This window comes from Oryzias latipes, chromosome 24 (assembly GCF_002234675.1).
Source record: "Oryzias latipes chromosome 24, ASM223467v1".
Classification (NCBI taxonomy): domain Eukaryota; kingdom Metazoa; phylum Chordata; class Actinopteri; order Beloniformes; family Adrianichthyidae; genus Oryzias; species Oryzias latipes.
In genome coordinates, this window is record NC_019882.2 from 5,519,608 (window position 1) to 5,543,367 (window position 23,760).

Consider the following 23,760-nt stretch of genomic DNA (forward strand, 5'->3'; position numbering starts at 1 on the left):
TTCTGTCTGGTGAGCTTTTTGTCTCCAAAGCTTTTATTTTGAAGTGCAGTATGATTTGACAGTTAAAAAAAATGTCAGCGTTTGTAGCAGAAAAGACTACTTCTACCTAGTTAAAAAACCAAACACTTCAACACTACATATCATTTTTTAAGTATGCATTGCCCTTAACATATGATATTGATTCAATTAAAAGTGCATCAAAGCTGCATTCAAAGAAACCCAAAGTAAATAATTAAAACTTGAAGACAGCCTTTAGGAGAGCAACTAATTTTAATAAAAAATACACAGTTATTAGTCAAACTTGGCTTGAGGGTGGCACAGAAACTTTGATCAATTCATTATTTATGTATTTTAACACTTTTTCAGGTGTTCTCTCAGGTTTGGGCCAATTAAATTGCAAAGTGTTTGATCATTGATTATTATTAATGATAAAGATAAAGACTTTTCCCTAACGAGAAATGATCTGCTTTATATTTTTGATTGCTCCTATGGTGCATTCAGAACCACAGATTTAGGTTTGAAATGATTGCTACAGCCACATTTAATGTGTGCATAAACTGGTTGGTTAATCAGGTATTTATGCATCTCCACTGTTTTTTTTTCAATACTACGTTATTGAAAAGATAACAAGAAACAGGGCTTAAGTCATTTCTATGAAAGAGCGTCACTGCAGTCAGTCTTCACCCTGTTGGGTGTAGAAGCATTAATATGATGGAATCCTGCACTGCAATCTGTGAATAGAAGGTGAATTAGTAGAAAGTCAGTTACAGGTTGTCCAAATTACTTCTCCCGAGTCTTGATGCTGCCATTTTCTGTGACCGATATGCATCAAGTCTGTATAAAAAGAGTGAAGGAGGTGCATTTTTTCCCACTGCTATTGCTTGTTCAGACTCATCCTAAAGATGTCATTTAAAATGTTACAAGTGCAGTTACCATTTTATTCAGTATTGTCTTTAGCCTTGCAAAAAGTTCAAAAACTAAAAAAAGGGCCAAAATTAATTCATGGATGATTTACCGTTAAGAACAGTTTTGAAAAAAAAAATCTCTACTTTAATTATAGTAAAGTACAGAGATCATAGGAGTAATCAACTGACATCATAACTGGACTAAGTGAGAGTGATGTCACCCATATCTTTTGGAGTTTGAGTTGCACCGCAGTATAAGTGGAAGGAGCCACAAGGTTTAGAATAAAGAGGAAAACCACATATATAAGTCACCACTCCAGAGTATAAGTTGCACTTTTAGGAGACTAATGCATGCCTTCTAAACAAATCCCCCAAGCTCAGCATAATTCTGGTTTCACACCAAATGTGAGTCATGCGTGAAATTCGCATCCACTGCTTCTTTTGACGCATGTCAAATTCGCTGCACAGTGCTTGTCCAAACAGGTGTTCACAAACGTTTAAATGTTCATAGCAGTTGTCAGAGGAGCTACTGTGAAGTTTTTAGCCTCATCGTATCCTCGGAAATATTGACTGTATATCTCATTTACAAAGAAGAGGAAAGATGAAGTTTATATATTTTGATGAGCTCTACTAAGGAATTGGTGAGCAAGTTTCCATGTCTAGGGTCATGAGATATTTTTTTTTTCTGGTGATCTTTTTACCTTTTACTGCAGGAGCCAGTGTCCAAATGACGGCACTTCCGGCGGTACTCCCGTGTTTCTGTAGCCCTGTTTGCACAGTTATTCTCAGCTGAATTTGCACAACAGCTGATTTGAATGTAGGTTTAGTCATTTACTGGTGCATAGGTTTATTTTGTAGGAATGTTTCAGTTTTGATGTAAATATTCTGCCCTATCTTTTTGTTTAACCTCAAACCTTTTTTTTTAGCTTTAACCTTATGGGATTCAGAGCAAACAGCAAAGTAAGAGTCTCGTTTGTACAGGGAAACCCGTTTCCTACATGTACAAATGACAACCCATTTTATTTTAAATGACTGGTCAAACTATGCAAAAAAAACTGTGACTTGTACTCACAGTGCTACAGTATTTCTGGCTCCTATGAAGTCTATTCAGTTTTTTGTAATATGGACTTTGCCACGTTGGAACTAGACAACAACAGTAAGCAGTGATTGCTCAACGATTGAGTCAGCGTTTCTATGACAACCACTCTCGCCAACCAGGAGTGACCTTGTTGGAAGTACATAGGCCACACAAAATCTTTCAAACATGAGACTGCCTACTTTTATTGAGGCATCTGATTGGTCAGTATATAACTTAAATAACTTGCACTACAGAAAAAAAAATCATGAAAAAAAAATTGGATTAGCAAGGACATGCTAGACAAACTAACTGAACTAAGATGGAAACAGGATGAGGATCAAACACAAGGAGGGAAGAATAAGAGCTGCAGACATCAGTTTAAGCCAAAGTGAACAAAGTGTTTGTCAATTAAAAACATGTTTGGCAAAGAGCCAGGTGAGCACAGACTGCAGATAGGCTTAATGAAGAAAAAAGGAAGAAAAGTCCTTCGCACTGAAGACAACAGACACCGCAGAAAGGTCAGTGAGGCGGTGGAGATACAAAAGCGAGCCCACACTTCCATGAACCAGGTATGAGGGGGCCTTCCTGCTCTCTCATACCTGGAGCAACATCCTCCAGAAAAAAACGGACATCAAGGTCTGACAGGTGACTCCGCCTCAGTCACAACCATCTGTTTTTTAAGACGTCACACACCAACACCTGATGACGACTCTGATGAAGGCGGATGGTTTTCCGCCGAAACATGTAAGGTACGCCTTGACAAAAACAAACCGTGTCTGATAAAAAATAATTTAAAAAATCAGAAGAAAAAAAGAAGTTGTGCAGCCCTTCAAAATAAAAGCGGAAGGCAGTAAATACATTCTCAATACTGCAAAGAAAAGAAAAAAAGCTCCAACAAAACAAACACAGTGCAGACCATGATGACTTCAGAGTCAGAATGAAGGAAAGGAAGGAAGGGAACTTTGTCTTTTGCCCTAAACCACAATGTGCTTAGAAAAATGGAATTGCAAATTGAATTTTTGTTTCTTTTAGTCTGCACATATCAACAATTCAAGTGTGTGCACCAGTGGGCCAGTTTGGAGCACATTTCTGTCTTTATGCTTTAGAGCGACGCACAAAAACACTGGTGTGTGCACCCTCGTTATCAGAACATATTGTGAATAATATCTGTGTGTGTTTGTGTGTGCGCTTTCTATCTTAGTGCCTCTGGCTCAGGCATGTGGCCACTGCTATTTTTTAGGAATGAACAATGGCCTATGACTCCAATACAGATGATTGGATTGGTTTTTCCTCCCTGCAGCTGGACCGCCGCCCGGAACTACACCCTGTAGCGACAGACAGCGGCCACACACTGCCTGCCACCCTCTTGCTCACCCTCTTCCTACAGTCGTCCCTGAACTCATGCAAGCATACGTGCCAGAAACTCCTTCCTGCAGACATCCATCCAGCTCTTTCAGCTCTCATTTTTTTTTCCTTCAAGGGCAAACTCTATCTTTGCCAAACCAATTATCCTCTATACCTTCTTCCCTCTCATTTTTCTAATCTTATACCAGATTTTATTTATCTATCCATCTCTATCTTTAAATTTCTCTGCCAGCCTTGCTTTTATAAGGCATTCCTCTACTGCTAGCTTCACACGCATTTGTTTTATCAAAAATCTGTAAACTACATAATGCTCTTAATTTTCATAAATAATTTGCTCACACTGTTTTAATGAGCTGCTACAGATTTGACCAAATTTACAAAAACTAGAAAGTTAATAGCATGTAAAAAAAATGTTTATTTTTAACAATTAAGTTTGTTCTGGTATATAATGAGAGCATCGTCTGTTACCAAATTGTTTATACGATGCAAATTGTGGGTTAGAGGTTGAAGGCAGCTCCAGATAAATATAAACAATTATCAAATGTCTGCTTTAATTTGCAAACTATAAAAATGTTAAAACAAAGAAAAATATGTTTAAAGTAAAGATACATTTTTCTGTAGAAGAAATAAAAGCCAAAAGGTTTTGTTGATGAATCAAATGGTTTTGGGCTCAGTGCAACTTTAAAATTTTAGCAAATTTGATCCGCATGAAAATGATTTAATAATAAAATGAATAAAACAAACAAGAAAAAGTTTTGAAAAATGTATGTGTCATTGATCGTTGAGAGCCTGATAAAGCTGCTGTTTTCTCTAAGAAGACTGAAAAACTTCATCCAACACATAAATACTTGATAATGTCATTTAAGATATATAAACCTACAAAAAAATATTCAGTTTGCTGCATCTTTAATCATTAATTGATGCATCGTGCTGTCAACCCGCATAACACAAGAATCCAGGTTAATTATCACATTCCATGAGAAGGTTTGATCTTATACTGTAATTTCAAAACTGTTTTTGTGAGATTTATGCTGCAAAAATGAATCTTAGGAAAGTGAAAAGTCACAAAAAAAGTTCTAGTGTCGTGTGAGGGGGCTCGAGAGCAGGTAGGACCCAGACGCAGAGGCAGGAGGCAAACGGTTCCAGGGCAAGGGATTTATTAACGTAACAAAAGGCGCTGCAGAGCAGGATCACAAAACAAAACTCACTGTGGCGTGGCATGAAACATGGAACAAGGCATGAAGGGACGACGAGGCATGAAGACGTTAAGAGACGTTACAGACGTTAATGGACCAGCACAAGAGGAAGGGAGAGACGAGACTTAAATACAGGCAGGGCAGACAAGACACAGGTGAACAAGATCAGGACAGATAGGGACCAGGAAGTAAAACTCAGGAACATGACCAAACAGAACACCTTTCAAAATAAAACAGGAAACAGAACCAAACATGACAGAACAAGAAATAAATCAAAAACCAAGACAAAAGAAACCCAAACCATGACATCTAGTTCCTTTCAAAGTGTCTTAATGGCAAAATAAACATCAGAAAACATTTCAACTATTAAAAAATAAATCTTGATAAGAAAGTTTTTTGGTTTATGTAAAGAAAATCTTTCAAATTTTAGGAATGTTTTACTAATTTCAATTGCGTCTATCTTTGCATTGTTATTATCACTATAGCTTATAAAACATTATTTTTTCAGATTTTTAGCTCTTTTTTTAAATCCATGTGTAAGATTTCATTTCCAGTCATGGATTTAAGATAAGATGAAACTTTCCATTGATGTTGAGTTATTTTTTTTGTTTTAATATGGCATTAAAAAATCAAATTTTGCTATATTGTATTTATATAGGATGATGTATAATCTTTTAATGAGTGAAAATGGTTTTGAAGTTTCTTTCTTTTATCTTTAAACTAAAAACAGATATTTAAAAGTCACTTCATGCTTGCATTGTCTATAAAAATTAAGCATCCTTAAGAGGATATCTCTTCAGTCTGGCCTGAAGTCCTACCCTGATCAGGGTTTGATCACGCTCCTCTGCTGCCATTCTCTGTTTACGTTCATGGAGTTCTCTCCAGCTTCTCTCTTGATCTTTCTGTCTCTACGTTCAACTCCTTTTTTTTCTTCTCTGGTGTTTTCCTCTTTTGTCTTCTTTAGTCTTTCCTGAATCTTTTCCCTGTCTTTCCTTCCCTCCCCCTTTTGAAGTTATTCTGAACGCAGGATAAAAGAAAATGAGAGGCATGTCTTGAGCTGAAAAAAGTGAAGCATGCTTGTCTCCACATGAATTCCTACACACCTTGTAATTGCTGTCAGCGAGCCCACCGACAACTCACTTAATTGCCTTTCATCCAGTTTTCGGTGAGATGGGGAATGCGGAAGAAAGACAAGAGTTGTGGGGAGGAAGCAAGAAACAGAGAATAAAAGGGGCAAGAACAGGGGAGGGAGAACCAAGCTAAAAAGATGTGGTTGCTAAGCATTACAACAACAAGAACAGGGCTGCTGAAACAGTGAATATTATATCACAAAAGTGGAGATTTGTATAGCATAGGGAATGATTATTGGTTTCATTCCACACTCAAGAGAATCCCATGATGGGCCCACAATTAGTGCTCCGCTCATTAATATCAGGGTTGTGACTGGATTAACGGCACTGAGGTAACGATTCTTGGTGGAAGGATTGCACAGGAACTGCCATTGTTAGCATAGATTCTCTGAGCGGTGTAATTGGTACGTTGTCATCAGTATTTCCCTGAGCCGAGGAGCTTCACAGCCTTATCTTTTTCTGTCTTTGAACTGATGCCACCGTATCGAAGTAGAACTACAAAATAAAAGCATATGTTGTCTTGCTGAGAAAAATTATCTTTCGTTTAACAGACTTCATTGCTGTGTTCATACCCAACCCGATTGGGTCATCCAGTTTCAATGTATAAGAGGTCCTGTGGCGCGCTTTGAGTGTTGGGCATGCCGTGGCGATCAGGCAGTAATGTCTTTCTGGCATGATTTCAGCATCGCAACACATCTTTAAATATTTAAATACACCCAAATCTCTCTGCTAGTGTATGTGATGAAGATTTTGGCAAAGTGTTGACTGATCCAGAGTACATCCTTAGAAACAGATGAAGAGTCCAGTACTGCTAAACAAAGACACGCATCTGAGAGTCAAGTAGCTGTATGCTCCTAAATTGGAGCCATCAGCTATTGTACATTTTTTATACTAAAATGTTTTGTTTCCTTTTTTGGTTTCTAGCCTTGGTTTGGTCACGACAGAGCTTCAATCTCTACATCTAACAATGACCTAACCAGACGTGAATCTTGGGTGTACTGATGCACCCAGACTTAATTTTAATAAACTCATAAAGGCAGTCATAAAATCAGCCAATTATCTTAAACATATTTCAAGGATAAAAAGGTCTGATGTCTAAGTAGAACCTGGACAATCAAATTCATGCAGTCATATTTAGTTGGCTTGACTACTGTTACTATCAACGGTTTTTCTTACAGTATGACTAAAAAAAAAAAAAAAAACAATCAGGAAAATGCAGCTTATTTAGAACTCTGCAGCTTGGATTTTGACAAGGACCAAAAAATGGACCACGTCAGTCCAGTTCTGAGGTCTTTACACTGTCTGCAAGAGGATAGACTTTACAGACTCATTCTGAGAGAAAATCATGTTTTTGGTGTTTTTAACGGTTTTTAATGGTGTTAAAATTCAATTTCGATTTCTTCATTCAAATTGTTGTTAATCAGGAGCAGATGGGAAAAATAATGTTTGAAAAAGTTTATAGTTAGGATGTTGGCCACAAGCTCCCTGATCTGCCTCCACTTGTAGACAAACAGATCCACGTACGTCTTTGTTTTCCTCATCCGACCTGGCATCCGACTCAACACTGTGGGACTGGTTTGCTCCAATGTTGCCCACCAAGAGAGAGTGTAAACACATAGATGATGGGAAGTGTGGATGAGCTGAAACACAGGTTTATTGGCTGAAATGATTATTAAAAGACCACTGGGGCCACTGCGCCAAAACAGTTGATTCCAAAGTCCAGAAAGTCTTAGAGCAGCAATGTTTATTTAAATCCAGGTTAAAGACCCACCTGTTCTTAAATGTTTCTTTTAAATGTTTATGTAAGGCACTCTGAATTGATTTTGTACATGTAATGTGCTGTACAAATAACTGCCTGATAGAGCTTCATTCTGGACTTTTCATGAACACGACAAGCGCTGACAAGAAGCTTCTTTTCCCCCAAAGGAGGGCTCTTCTTCCTTCAGTCCTAAATTTATTGTTTACATTTTTATTTGAAAATTACAAAAGTACGGTAAATTGATGTGTTGATTCTGATTTAGCTTCCTGTTTGATACTTTAAACATGTTGTTGTGTTATGTCCAGTTTTAGTAACGAGGAGAAGAGTGGAGGTCAAGCTGGGTTGCCTCCTTGGTACGGCTGGCTATCGTTAAGATTTAACGGTACTACTACTATTATTGATACTGCTTATTGATCCGGTATTTTAACGATACTCTTATCCATACTTTTTGAGGACGGAAAATAAATAAATAACAAATTAAGAACATAAAGTGTTTTATTTCCTCATTATGAAACAACATTGTTTTTTTAACAAAATACTTTACTTTATACATTATAATGTTCCAATACAAACCTGGAATGCACGTGGATGTGTTAGACCAGGGGTCTGCAACCTGAACCTCTCAAAGAGCCATTTGGATCAGTTTCCCCCTCAGAGGAAAGCACAGGGAGCCGCAACACTAGGAGTGTCAGAAAAAATGTTTTTACCAATATATCGCGAAAGTTCATTTGGCAATACTTGTGTTGATTCAAAATGCGGTCACGATATTTTTATTTAATTGTTTAATCTAATTATTTTTATTCTTTATGAGCGTGATGTTTCCATTGATCTTTTGTCTATTTTCCACAGCCTTGAATAGACTTTTCTGTCTGTCAAACACCCAGAGATAAGATGAATGAGATGATGGAAACCAATTCACCTTGATGCAGACTCCTTTCTGTTTTTTCTTTTTCTTCAAATCCAGTAAACCCAATAAATTGTAATAATTTTATGGGTGACAACTATTTTTTATTAGTATGCAGCTGTTAGTTTGTCTGGAATCATAAGTGGTGAGTCTAAGCCCCGCCCCCCGCTCTACCTGTTCGTTGTTTTCCCCCGCGTGCAACCCCCCCCCCCCCCCCCCCTCCAGCGTGTTCTACACAGACAGCCCAACATACGGTCATCGTAGCAGCAAGGTGACAGGATAATAAGGCGTTCACAGCTGTAGACACGCCTCCTCCGCATGCTCACGCTGCTCTCTTCCTCCTGCCTGCTCGCTTTACCTGACGGTGTTAAAGGCAACACAACAATCTTAGAACATGATAGTTATTTTACAAAAACACTTTTGGTCCGTTTAGCTCTTTCTGCCATCGTATATCTTTGGTGGCGTTCATGTGTGCGCTTCCTTGTCTTGTGTGTGCGCGCCACGTACTGTCTGAACAACAGCCCCGCCCCCCATGCACACAAATAGCCAGACAGACCTCTCCTCTACAGCGAGAATGGCGAAATTAATATCATTAATAATTAATGGAAAAATCTAGCCACAGGGGTTGCAAGCCAGTTGCCTCTGTGCCGGTCCCAAGCCCGGATAAATAGAGAGGGTTGCGTCAGGAAGGGCATCCGGCGTAAAAATTGCCAAAATAACCATGCGAATCATCCACAACACTTTTGACATACCGGATCGGTCGAGGCCCGGGTTAACAACGACCGCCACCGATGCTGTTAACCTACAGGGTGTCGGTGGAAATTTGACTACTGTTGGTCGAAGAAAGAGGGGAGGCAGAAGGGTCCGTGGCCAGAGAGAGAAGGGAAAAGGCAGGAACATAGGTTTGAGAATAGGGACTCTTAACGTTGGCACAATGACAGGGAAAGGCAGAGAGCTGGCAGACATGATGGAGAGAAGGAAGGTAGATGTACTGTGTGTGCAGGAGACAAGGTGGAAGGGCAGCAAGGCACGTAGTATTGGAGGAGGATACAAACTGTTCTATCATGGTGTTGATAGGAAGAGAAACGGGGTAGGTGTGATTCTGAAGGGGGAGTTTGTAAACAGTGTTCTAGAGGTGAAAAGAGTCTCAGACAGGATGATGAGTCTAAAGTTAGAAATTGAAGGGGTGATGGTGAATGTAGTCAGTGGGTATGCGCCACAGGTTGGCTGTGAGTTAGAAGTGAAGGAGAGATTCTGGAGTGAGTTGGATGAGGTCATAGAGGGTATCCCCAGAGGAGAGAGAGTTGTTATTGGAGCAGACTTTAATGGGCATGTTGGTGAGGGCAACAGAGGTGATGAGGAGGTGATGGGCAGGTTTGGTGTGAAGGAAAGGAATCTGGAGGGACAGATGGTGGTGGACTTTGCGAAGAGGATGGAAATGGCTGTAGTCAACACTTACTTCCAGAAGAGAGAGGAACATAGAGTGACATACAGAAGTGGAGGTAGGAGTACTCAGGTGGACTACATCCTATGTAGACGAGGTCATTTGAGAGAGGTTAATGACTGCAAAGTGGTGGTAGGAGAGAGTGTAGCCAAACAGCACCGCATGGTGGTGTGTAAGATGACTCTGGAGGTCAGGAAGAAGAAGAGAGGGAAAACAGAAAAGAAGACCAAGTGGTGGAAGCTACAGAATGAAGAAACTTGTGAGGAATTTAGGCAGAAGTTGAGGCAGGTCCTGGGTGGTCAGGATGAGCTTCCAGAGGACTGGGAAACTACAGCAGAGATTATCAGGGAAACAGGTAGGAAGGTGCTAGGTGTGTCATCTGGAAAGAGGAAAGACGGTAAAGAGACTTGGTGGTGGAATGAGGAAGTACAGGAATGCGTCCAGAGGAAGAGGTTGGCTAAAAGGAAGTGGGATGTAGAAAGGACTGAGGAAGGTAGACAGGAGTACAAGGAAGCGCAGCGTAGAGTGAAGAGAGAGGTGGCAAAGGCCAAACAGAAAGCTTACGATGAGCTATATGACAGGTTAGACACAAAGGAAGGAGAGAAGGACTTGTACAGGCTAGCCAGACAGAGAGACAGAGATGGGAAGGACGTGCAACAGATAAGGGTGATTAAGGACAGAGACGGAAAGGTGCTAACAACCCAGGAGAGTGTACAGAAAAGATGGAAGGAGTATTTTGAGGAGCTGATGAACGAGGAAAATGACAGGGAAAGAAGGGAGGAAGATGTGGTTGTTGTGGAGCAGGAAGTAGCAGAGATTGGAAAGGATGAGGTTAGGAAGGCTCTGAAAAGGATGAAGAGCGGAAAGGCCGTTGGTCCTGATGACGTACCTGTGGAGGTATGGAAGTGCTTAGGAGAGACAGCAGTGGAATTTCTAACGAGTTTTTTCAATAGGATTCTAGAGAGTGAGAAGATGCCTGAGGAATGGAGGAGAAGCGTTCTGGTTCCGATCTTTAAGAACAAGGGTGACACGCAGAACTGCAGCAACTATAGAGGAATAAAGTTGATGAGCCACACAATGAAGCTGTGGGAAAGAGTAGTGGAAGCCAGGCTTAGGAAAGAGGTGGAGATTTGTGAGCAGCAGTATGGTTTCATGCCCCGTAAGAGCACCACTGATGCCATTTTTGCTTTGAGAATGTTGATGGAAAAGTACAGAGAAGGTCAGAAGGAGCTGCATTGTGTGTTCGTAGATTTAGAGAAGGCGTATGACAGGGTGCCGAGGGAGGAGCTGTGGTACTGTATGAGGTCGTCTGGAGTGGCAGAGAAGTATGTCAGAGTAGTTCAGGACATGTATGAGAGAAGTATGACGGTGGTGAGATGTGCTGTAGGTCAGACAGATGAGTTCAAGGTGGAGGTGGGACTACACCAAGGATCAGCTTTGAGTCCTTTTTTGTTTGCTATGCTGATGGACAGGCTGACAGACGAGGTAAGACAGGAATCTCCCTGGACAATGATGTTTGCGGATGACATCGTAATTTGCAGTGAGAGTAGAGAGCAGGTGGAGGAACAGCTAGAGAGGTGGAGGTTTGCTCTGGAAAGAAGAGGCATGAAGGTCAGTCGTAGTAAGACAGAATACATGTGTCTGAACGAGAGGGATCAAGGTAGAAGCGTTAGGTTACAGGGGGCTGAGGTGAAGAAGGTGCAGGAGTTTAAGTACTTGGGGTCAACAGTTCAGTGTGATGGGGAGTGTGGAAAAGAGGTGAAGAGGCGAGTGCAGGCAGGTTGGAGCGGGTGGAGGAAAGTGTCAGGAGTGTTGTGTGACAGAAGAGTGTCAGCAAGACTCAAAGGAAAGGTGTACAAGACAGTGGTGAGACCAGCTCTGCTCTATGGGTTAGAGACGGTAGCAGTGAGACAGAGACAAGAGGCTGAGATGGAGGTAGCGGAGATGAAGATGTTGAGGTTCTCCTTAGGAGTGACCAGGTTAGACAGGATAAGGAACGAGTACATCAGAGGGACGGCTCATGTTGCCTGTGTTAGCGACAAAGTCAGAGAAGCCAGACTGAGATGGTTTGGACATGTTCAGAGGAGGGATAGTGGATATATTGGTAGAAGGATGTTGGAGATGGAGCTGCCTGGCAGGAGGGCAAGAGGACGGCCAAAGAGGAGATACATGGATGTCTTGACAGAGGACATGAAGTTGGCTAATGTTAGGGTAGAAGATGTTCACGATAGAGTGAGGTGGAAAAGGATGATTCGCTGTGGCGACCCCTGATGGGAAAAGCCGAAAGAGAAAGAATAATTAATGGAAAATTGACCGACTTGGTTAAATATTGCAGATAACGTTTTTTATCTTGTGGGACACAAAAAAAGCGACTTCTCCAGAACCGATAGCAGAACCGTTGAGGTCAGATCTTACCGATACTGCGGCCCTGAAGAATGTCGCCCCGGGGCTCATTCAATACCGGGGTTCGGTACCCATCCCTACTCCTTGGTGACCTTCACTTCAACAAATGTTGCCCTTTTGTTCTCACTTGAGGTTACATTTCTAAAAGCAACTGTTTCTGTGTAGATAAAAGTAGTATATGTTTAAAAAAGAGTGGCCACACTATAAAGAAGTGTTTGAAGTAGCGCTGTGCTCACTCAGTTTCCATACATATTTGAGTGCGCTCGTGTTTGTTCATCTAAGGAATGCAGGAAAGAATGCAGATCAGGAATTCAGCACCACGGCCTTGGGGAAAAAATATGAAAAATTAATGCACATACTAAATTCACAACAAACAAACGCTCTGCCTGACAGTAAACATGAAAAAAAAAAAAAATAACTAAGTGATGCTTCATCATGAGCATCAGGGTCAGGTAAGGAGAAGAAGTAATCAGCTATAGCCTTAAATAAAAATACATTTAGTTCTTGAAGATGAATGGGCAAATTCCTGTCATCCACAGAAACACTATGCCCTCTGGCTGTTGGCCACATCTTTGATGAATATTTATAAAAAGTTCTCTGCCTTTTTGGGGATGGGGGGGGGGGTTGTTTATTCCATGGTGACACCGAAACAGGACATAGATATATCCAATGGCAAAAGGATGTGAAGTTGATTTGATGTGTGGCTATTGATATTTGTGAAATCATCCCTCTGGGAGGGGGTCAAAAGAATGAAAAAGGGACGGCTGATAGATGAGTCAGCCGGAGATTCAGCACCCAGAGGTTAAAGATGGCGTGTAAGCATGGCGGTGATGACTTCAACATTGCTTTGGCTTTCACCGTGTTCTGTCTACCACGTCTAATATCCCAGTTTGATTTACTGACGTGGACTGCAGCAGCAGTTCTTCTTCCAAGTTGAAAGGTAGAGAGAAAATGAGGGCTGCCTGTCGAAGCACAGCTAAAGGGTTGGATCCTGGCATTATTTGCAAATGAGGTGGTCCTCACCAGTCTTTTGTCCATTCTTTGACTCAGAAGTGGAATGTGAAATCATTCAACGATTGTCTGCTGGCTTTGAGTCACTGGGGTTGCAGTCTCAGCAGGTATCTTCCTCCCCGTTCAACACTTCCTACTTTTGTAGCTGCACACAGGGCCTTTCAATTTATTTCAAAATACCATATTAATCCCAGAGGAGAACATTTGTAAAGTAGTGATTATTACTGCTATGCTGTGGGGCCACTTCCTGGTTGGACACATCGTTTTTACAGAAGACATTAATGTAAAACTTTAGCAAGACGTCAAAATCTCCTTAACCCTAACAACGAGGTTTTAGCTCCGGTGTTTACATTCTTTCGACTGCTGTAAATCTTTAACATTTATGCAACGCAGCAAACTTCCAGCGGATCCCGAAGCATAGAGAAGCAGCTTGCCCTGACAAACAACACTTTACGTTAGTAAAGCTGATATAAGGAGCGGCTTTTCTCTGGGTTAGAATCAGCTGATTCACGTTGATTGTGTAAACTAGGCATGTCCAAAGTCCAGCCCATGGGCGAAATGCAGCCTGCGTTAGATTTTTCACCAGCCTGCAGACTCCTTTCATAAAATCGATATTATCCAACCCTACAGCATTTTCTAAAAATTGTATGTATGATTTCTTGACTGTGGTTGGCTATTCTGCGTTTGTAAATTTGTGGCAGCACTTCCTTTGACATCATTTCTAAACTGTCAAAGTGTTAAGTTAACATTGAAGGCTATCGGTGCCAGGACCAGTTGAAATTGGCAAATGTTGATCAGTGAAATTTAGAAAAACACTTTGTCTGCCTAATATACCATGAGTTTGTGACCTATTAGGCAGAAAATGGTTTTTCAGACAAGACACAATAACTATGACACACTAACTGGGAGTGAACAGTGTGAATATATAAAGAAAGGAGAAGTATGTCATTGCAATAAAAAGATTATTAAATAGTTCACTTGCATTTCATGTTATTAAAATGGTTCAACTCTGTCAGGTCGAACAGTGTGTAAAAGAGCGTGTATTATTAAGGTGTGAGTGGCAACTGCTCTGGTGTTAAAGGTTAACCTCTGGATGACAGCATTTGGCTACTCCAAGCTCCTCCCATTTGCATTGAGTCATGTACACTACCATTATATCAAACCAAATGAAAGTTTTAGGGCTTAAAATGTTTACAAGATCAAATCAAACAAGCGTGGTTTGAGAATACTCAACAAATGAGTCCACTTTCTCCAAAGTCTCTTAAACAGGCTTGGATAATTATGCAAGATCTACTTTTTTTTAATCAAAAATAAATCTGAGTCTACCGTTTTAGTGGCAAAAAAGAAAAAAAAAGATTTCCTTTGGTTTGTTTAGTTAAAGCCTTAAAATTTCTGGTTAATGCATCAAAGACAATGGTGCTATAAAATGGAGAATCACAAATTTCCATTTTTCAAATAAGAAATTGACTTATTCTTGCAAGTAACAAACAAATTTACTTATTTTATTTTATGAAGATTTTTATGAAGTGTATTTAATTTAAAACAGCACATTGTTGCTAAAAATCCCAGTTCTTATGTGTGCTTGTACTATGGCAGGGAAACAGGACGGATGTAACTCCAGAGGCTGGATGCAGATGTGACCTGCTGCAGCACTGGGACTGAAGATCCTACTTCCAAAAATCCTCCAGAGACAAAAAAAGCTTGAATGGTTGGAAGGCAAAAATAACACAAAACATCCCAATTTCAGTAGCAATACTGCAAAAAAAAAAAAAAAACTGGAAACGTAACAGACACAGCTGCCAACTCTCCTTTAAGTCCCAGAGCTGCACAACTTTTTTTGTATTATTTTTTCTTTAGAGGGCAAAAAAAGATGGAACAATGGAAATGGCAGGGTGTTTGTTCACAGATGTAGGATCTGCGGTTATGTTGAGTCAAAAGTCAAGTTTCCAGCTCTTCCAAATCAAGGAGATCGGGATGTTCTCTTAAACAGAACCCATGCAGGAATCCTTTTTCTCAGCTGTCCTACAATTAGTTTGGGACATAGGGAGGGAGCTGACCTTCATTTTTTTAAGTGAACATTTCTTTAGCACTGAACCAAGAACTCATTCAAACCCTTTCAATATCTGCAAATCTAAAATATTCTTTTTTCTTTACATACAAATCTATTTTGTTGATGCATAAACATTTTACAAATGAAAAACTTCATTTTATTGAATACTCATCCTCTAAAAAATGTCTACAGACATTTTCAAGCTATAACTAAATTCATTTAGGACCTTTCTAATGTAAAAAAAAATAGATTCTCCCTTAACCTTTCCTTCAAACATTAAGGTAAAGCAGAAGCTACAAAACAGTTGGATGGCATCTTCAACCTCTTACAGGCGAGTTGGTATTTTTTATTTATTTTTTGTCAGACATTAAACCGATCCATTGCCTAAAAAAGATTGAGGATCTCAAATTTAGTCTATTTACATTTCAAATTAAACTAAAGGCTTTTAAGTAAAGAAAATATTTAAATATTTTCATCTTCTTCTATTTATTTATTGGTTTCAAAGTGTCTTTTTTTCTGCCTTTTCTAAATTGCTGTTATTCTTTTTCTTTTTCGTCAAAACAGCTCATTCAAACCTATCTATCTTGAATCACTATATCTTAATTAATACATTATAACAGGTCTTCTGTATGTTATAACTGTTTGACATTAAGGCTAAACACGTACTTTTTCATTTGTACCTTTATTGGATCCTTTAAATGTCTGTAGTTTGGGGTTGGAATGAAAACGCTGCTCCAAATGAAGGTTGATATTAATATGCAGACAATAAAGAATTGCTAAAAATCCCTGAGGGTCAGTTCTTGTTTAAAAAGAGCATGCCAGCTTTTCTGACAACCAAAGACAACCCAACACTTAAATTTCTTATGCGTAGTATTTCTAACAGTATGACCCTGTAGAACAACCAGAATTCCTAATTTAAAAATCTCATGCAGATTAATTATAAAATTGTCAGATTATTTATGAGAACATGCTGTGAACCTTTAGTTTTTAAAGCTGTCACTCTGTTTGAAAAACGTTTTTGTGTTTTATATTTAATGTTTGATCCACGACTGAATGGAGCTGTGAGGAATAATAGCATAAAAGGGATCAATATCTAAATGACTGAATGACATTACTTCAACAGATCAATGAAGCCATTAGTGTTAACTAAAGGATGAAAGGTTCCCAGTAAAACTCTAGTAACCAGCACCTTAATGTGGAACATTTGTCATGATTTCATATTTTCTGTTGTGGTTAGAAGCACTAAAGATGTCAGGGCCGCACACTGAGTGGCAGGCAGCAAAGATGTATGGTTTCATCCCCGATGCAGGTCTGAAGTCAGGTTGACATTTACACACCACTGACTTTTTTAAATTTGATAACCATGGGCCTATTTGACTGGAGAGGGTACCGGCCGAGAAAATGAAGAAACCGTCTCTTATATTTATGAGCTCTCGCTCCTGCATTTCTGATGCTTTGGGGAAGGCCGGCACCTAAGTGAAACTGTTCAATGAATTATCCAGACCTGAGATGAACACATATTTATATTTTCTCTCATCATTGTCTCCAGAAAAAAAGCTGCATGTGTGGGAGTGTGCTTCTGAGTGGACATGAGAAATGTCAGGGGTTTTGTTTGTGTAAAAGTACAATGTTCTACACAATCTCACCTTTCCTCCAGCTTCACTTGGAAAGTCCCATGTTGCAATTTGCCTCCTTAGGAAGTTTAATCCTTCATTTATTGTAAATTTTACCTCACATTTGATATTGTTTTGTCTTTTTTTCCATCAAAAGCACAGCCTTTCTAAAAGCAACATAGCTTCCTAATTGCAGCAACAGTAAAAAAATTCTAAAATATTTTTTTGGATACAGAATAGGGATAAACGAAATACTACTTGATAAAAACATGGAAATTCATGTTAATTGTGTTTTGGCACAGTCATAAATGTTAGTAGAAGCAACTCAACAAACAGAGCAGAGGCCCTGTTGTGATGGACAGATTTTAGGGAGACTCTAGGGAGTTTTGGAGTTTTGGACATACAAGATAGATGTTTGTATAAACACCCATTGTGTTTGAAGCTAAATGAGTCCATAATAAGTTTACGTGTCGCTGTGTAGGAACAAAGAAAATTGTTTGTCGCCCCGACGAGATCTTAAATCCATCTGACAGTTCTCCTTGATGACCAAATCGTTGACTTTCCCGGTTTTGTCCTGCAAGTGTGGCTCTTCACTATGATAAGACAGGTTTTACAAGCTGGACATGATGTGGCATCACCGTCCCACTAAACTCTCATGAACTTCTTTAATACCACCTACTTTCCCACAAACTCTTAGAACAGACGTGTCTTCTTCCTGGTTGTAGATTTTCCCTGCATCCATCTGGCCGTGGATGGCAGCTTCCTGCATCGCTACACTTCTGATGAGCGAAAACATTCATTGAAGCACTGGGGTCTTCTGGGTAATCGAGCTCTTTTTTATTGTGTTACTTTATTGGCGTATTATCAAAAAACTACAAAATGGCTCCGTCTTTACTCTTTATGTTGATTTTTCTATAGGTTGATTCCTGCTTCCGTCTGCTCTCGACAGTGGATAGCTCACATGGTGTAAATGTTGTAGACTTGTATAGATTTTTCTACCCTCTTTTGAAGGCCTAAAGTGCTTTACAGTCACAGTCCCATTCACCCATGCACATTCACACACTGGTGGCGGCTCCGCTGCCGACCACTGGCCCCAACCTTCCAGGTGGGGTTCGATGTCTTGCCCACTTCGACACATGGGCGTGCAAGGCGGGAATTAAACCTGCAATCTTACGATCAGGGGTCGACTGCCCTACCGCTGCACCACAGCCGTATCCCATGGGAATTTCACAGGGAATCCTGTGACCTGTAGGATTACTGGAAAAATGTCGGCCTCTATTACACAGCAGAACCATCTTATCCTGAAGACCTTATGACAATGAGAAAAAGAGAAAAAGATAGTTCAACAGGCAACTTTTCACATGACAGCTTTTCACATAAATTTTTCTGGTTGGATATGTATATTTTTCGTCCAATGGCAATTTGATACTTAAATCATTAAATTTGTGTTTTTTTTCTTTTTTGTTTTACCCAAAGGGGAAAAAAGTACTTGTTTATTGTCAAAAGGGAATGAAAAAAAAACACTGATTTATTTATTTGATGTAGTTGCAAGTTCAAACGTTTCTTAAGATTAAATTTTTTTTCCAAATAGAAAAGATAAAAATAAATAAAAGTCTTTATATCTTACAAAAAAAAAAAAAAGAATCTTTAAACCACATGACTCTGCTGGAGTGATTTTCAAAGTAAGAGTGTATAAAGATCATCTGTTCAAACAAAATGTGTAATTATCTTTACTTTAAAAAGTCTGAGTGCACAGAATCTGTTAAATCTGACTGCAGTTACCTTATAGACCTGTTGAAATTTTAAGACCTATATAAAAACAATCGTCTGACCTTAGAGGACAGTGCAGAAATCTTGGAAAAAAGTAAAAAATTGATTTAAAAAAAACACAAGCTGCACATTGAGGTGTTAATAAATACATATTTGCCTGCTTGACTGAAAGCTAAAATCAAAAAAGTTTCTTTTTCTACCAGCGGGGATGGAGGTCGTGGAGGAGGAACATCTCACAGTTTCACAGTAAAACCCCAAAACAAGATTGAACCAAAACTCTTAAATTTTGGATGGAAATTGATTTTTGTAGCAACACAATGACCTCCAAAACAAATCCAGTCAAGCAGAAAATCACTGAAACAGACAAGCATTCACTTTGTGGATTTATCCTAAAATGTTTGCATTTCAGCACTTTCCGAAATTTGGGATGGAAGAAGAAAAACGACTACAGAAAATGTGAAAAGGCCAAATATTCTACTGGAATATGCCTACAAGCTTTTTTTAAAAACCTCAAAGAGTTATGGTGAATAAACTGCTGTGAACTCGGTGCTCACAAACATGAACGCACAAAGGAAAACAGGCAGGGGACATCTGGAGCAGCGTATGCTAACAGAACAAATGGCTGCATTAGCGGTTTGCAGACCCACTTACCTCAAATGAGTTCCAACTGCATATAGGCCTCATAAAAAGTAATACATGGACTCTGTGATTCCTTCAGAAATACTTTTTGCTAGACTGAATGTTTTATGAGTCAATTATATTCCAGGAAGAATAACTTAGGAATAGAGGAGAGCTTAGAGTAGCATTGCCTTTTTACCAGCTGCTCAAGAGTCAATGTCGTGTTGAAAATGATTTTAGAAGCATTGGATTTTACAACTGTCACCTATGTGGTGGGATGCCAGGATAAGTTGGGAGATGTGAGATGGGTTGTTGGACCTTCAATTCGAGAGAGCCATCTCGGCTGAGCGACCGGCTGGGTAGCTGTGGAAAATAAACAGCAGGACTGAAGAATCAATTCAATGTGCCTGTCAGAGGACTGTCAAACTCCCCTCCATGATGGACAGTCTGGATGTTCACAGTCTATTTGCCGCCAGGCTGCAGAGCGGTGAGTAAGTGAACCGTGCCAGGCCCAGCACAGACAATATGAAGAGGGAGTGCAGGGCAATATTTGCTGTTGCCATGCTAGATCAGCATAAACGTCAAGGCCACTCCGCCGTGGTCGGAGGAGTCCTCTGGAGGAGCTCCAAGCCCCCGGAGGTGGATGCATTTGTGGTGTGAGGAGTATCAATACAAGCAAGTGCTCGCAGTGTGATACATGTTTGTCTGAGGAGTAGGAAGCATTAAGTGTTGACATAAGTCAAGCTTGAAATTTTAATTACCCTGATCGATTTCCTTATGGTCGGATCTGTATCTCACAGACTATATCCTTGAACCAACAGCTGGGAGGAACTAAAAAAAACATTTATATTCAGGATTTTGGGGGGAAAATGCAGAAAAGCCGAGCAGAACTCAGAATTAACAACCAGGTGATTATTTTTCGACAAATAATTTAACAGTGCCCTCTTTTTCACAGTGGAAAACAGTGATAGGTGAAAGAGCATCATCTTTTATTTGTGTTTTCTAACATTTTGCCTTCAGCTTGGCTCAGGTTAATGAATTTTGTTCTGCTTTTCTTGATGATGTATATTAAATGCAACCTAACAGCAATATTTGAATAAATTCACTAATTGTTTGCAATTTTTTCTTCAAAAAAAAAAAAAACATTTCTTTTCTATTGAAAGTTATTTGTTCACCAAAAATATTTCTTTACTTTCTTTCTTTTACTTTTTGTTGTTTACCACAGCCGTCCTAGACTGCAAGGACAATATATTTTTCATAATTCTTCTTTCTCTCTTCGTGTTTGAGCAAACCTTTTTGCCTCCACCACATACTTAAAAACTGACCGATTTTGCTTGCACCTAGTACCCAGTGAAAATTAGTCTTGGACATAATGAATGGCACCCTGTCAAAAAATTGATGAGAGAAACCGTCAAAAAGATATAGGTCAAAATCTCCTATGGGGCTTAAAGAAAAAAAGGGAAAATTTACTAACGAAACTAAAACAACGTGTCAGGAATATCCAAAGGAAGTTTTAAAATTATTATGGGATGGCCATTGCTTGGCAATCATGTGGTGGCTGAGTGTGAAATTTGGCGTCTTTCACATTTATGTACAATATTGGGGGGGGGAACCTTTTTTTTCCTCGTGAAATTTCATACACGTCACCAGGTAAAGTCTACAACCACAACCGAGGTCTTGTTGACCTTTGACCTCTTTAACTTAACAAAGATACCTTCAGTATCCTTTACTAATTTAAACTCCTCTTAGGGATTTCTATCGATCATCTCTCAACTCCTTGAGCATCATTTAGCTACTTGGGGGGAAAAGATTTTGGTAGATTTTAAACAGTGTTGACCCGTAAAAGTGGCGTTCCCCTGTTGCTCACATATTTTTTAGCAGAATATTGTGAAAATGTAACACATGAATCAATAGGTCAAGTTAAACAGAACATTATGTCTTACAAAATAAATATATTAGGAATGTGGTTAGCAAAAAACCCCAATTGCCCCTTTAATTTGTATTATTTTATCACTTTGTCATCAAATAAATTCTTGACGAACTATCCTTTTGTTGCATCTTGGCGTCCACTTTGACACTGCCCTCTAACAATGGCTACCTTTACATGCATGCCACAACACAGTGACACGCGGCCTCAGTGACTGCACCCTCACTGCTTGCACTGTCTGATTCTCCTCCACACATTCAACCTGTAACTCTCACACAGACAGAGCTGTTAAAGCCGCCTTGACCTGCATACCTTTGCTGTTTCCTTTGCAAAGCCCTTTGCAGCACACCTTCATACTTGTCTGACACAATCAGTGTCATGTCATGCATCACTAATGCCTGCTGGTCTGTCCTCTGGGGGGGTCTTTGATGTTGTTTTACCCTCCTCAGGCTTTCCCAGAATGCTTATAAAAGGAATGAGGGATTTCTTAGAATCTGTCAAGTATGAATTCAATCAATACTTTGTGATTAATTTAGCCTAATGAAACAAAATTTGACCCTCCTTGTTTTCATGTGATTTTTTTCCCACAACCCCATACAGCAAAACCCACTGTTTGCTGTGTAATCACTCTGATCTTACTACTTCACGTTCTGCCTGAGGTCAAACTGCACCATCTGACAATCTGCCACGCAGCTTCCCAAAGTCGTTTCAGTCCTTTTTGTCAAATCAGATCTGATCTCTCATAATCCATGTCTCAAAGCACGCTAAAGCCGTGCTCCAAACTCCTGGGCACATTTTGCACAACAGTCTTATCAGTTCAGGAAAAATTACATAAAAGTCATGTAGGCGAGGGAACGTTGAATGCAATGGTTTGAACTATTGTGCCATTCTTTTGCTTCACCTCACCCCCTAAGAAACTCACAAACTGAATTAACAACTGTATAAGCAAATTGACAATCCTCCATTTATTGATAGAATTAGACTTGATTTAGTGGTTTGTTCCAAAAAAAATAACTTTAAGCCATGTGAAAAATAAACTACATGTATTTATTTGTTTCCTTTTAATCGTGTAAACAGGTGGAAGTGCCTTTTTCCAAAGCAGAAAATGGAATCCAACACCTTTTAATTTTGTCATTTTGGGTTTTTGTTTGTGCTCCATTTCTCTGGTCTGGTCGCTCAGATTGCTTTGTGGTGACTGAATGCTTCAGCACACGACAGTAAATCCTCCCGTGTCTGATGGTTATTGATCAGATATTACCATTCCGCCTTAAGCCCAGAAGATAACAGTTCTTGCCTTCGCTCCATTGCAATTACTATTCACAGTTGCTCATGTGCCAAAGGTAATATAACAGAGTATTATGCAGGATGGAGTCCCAGTTCCTGGTTTTGTTTAAAAAAAACAACAAATGTTTTTCCTTTGTTTACCTGATAGTGTGACTCTCTTTCCCTTATCTTCCAATCGTCCTCTCATTTTCTCTTTTCCATTCCAACCTGTCACTCGTCTACCTGTTCTCTGGGAATTAAACATTTTCCCAGCGTGTGCTAGGAAAGCGTTCAAGCATGTTGTCTGTTTTTGCTGATCCTGTTTATATATGGAGATGAGTTTGAGCCTAAGAATTAAGAGCTTCCCCTTCAGTGGAAGATCTAAACTTAGCTGACCAGGCATTCAATTAAAGCAGTTTTGATGCCGGCTGCAAAACCCTGAGCGGGTTGCACTGTTGAGCCGAGCAATTTAGCAGACAAGCAAACGTAGAGAGGGAAAAAAAAAGGGGGAGACCTCGGTGGAGTTGAAAACTATCTGCAGAAATACGGATCAATACGGGAGAGAAAAAGTTTGCATCCGATCCAGCAAAGGCAGCAGTCTTGATTAGGAAAACAACAATTCCGTTTGTTTTTTTTTGTTCACTCCCACAAGTTCTAAAGCTGTATTGAAGCTGAGCCGCAGATGCAATTTAGGAACCAAAAATTAGGGCTAGACTATTTCTAGCTGTAGGAGAAAGACGTCAACAGGCACAACTCACAATCTAAACTGGGATACATCATTTTTATTTGCTCAGTATATCTCCACGCTGCAGTTTATTGAGCACCTTCACACCTCCCCCCCATGTCATACTTTTACAAGCAGCCTTTAGCTAAAAATATGAGCATAATCTAATTTCAGGTGAAACCAGATGTGTGTTTTTAACAGCAGGGTTTTTGTATTTACGTTAAGTGCTTTTCGTGAGTCTATCTGAGAAGCAGGGTGCTTGAAAGTGAGCGGAGCTTTGCATGTCATTGTGCACGTATGCGTGTGTGTAACCCAGTAAAGATAGACTAAGAGAGAGGAAGGATTGTTTATTTAGGATTTTCTGTGTGAATGCGGCTTTGAGTTTGTGGGGGTGAGGAAGCGTGCCTCTGTGACTGCTTATGTGTGTGTGCTGCAGATAGGGAGAGGTGCTTTCGGGATTTTGTTTGGGATTGTCATAGTGGATGTCAGAGCGTACGTGCATTTGTGACAGAAACGGGGATTACTGTGAATGTGTGCGACAGAAACTATCAGTGTGTGTTTGAGTCAAAAAGAAAGAAAGGTATCATCCCTGCGCATCCC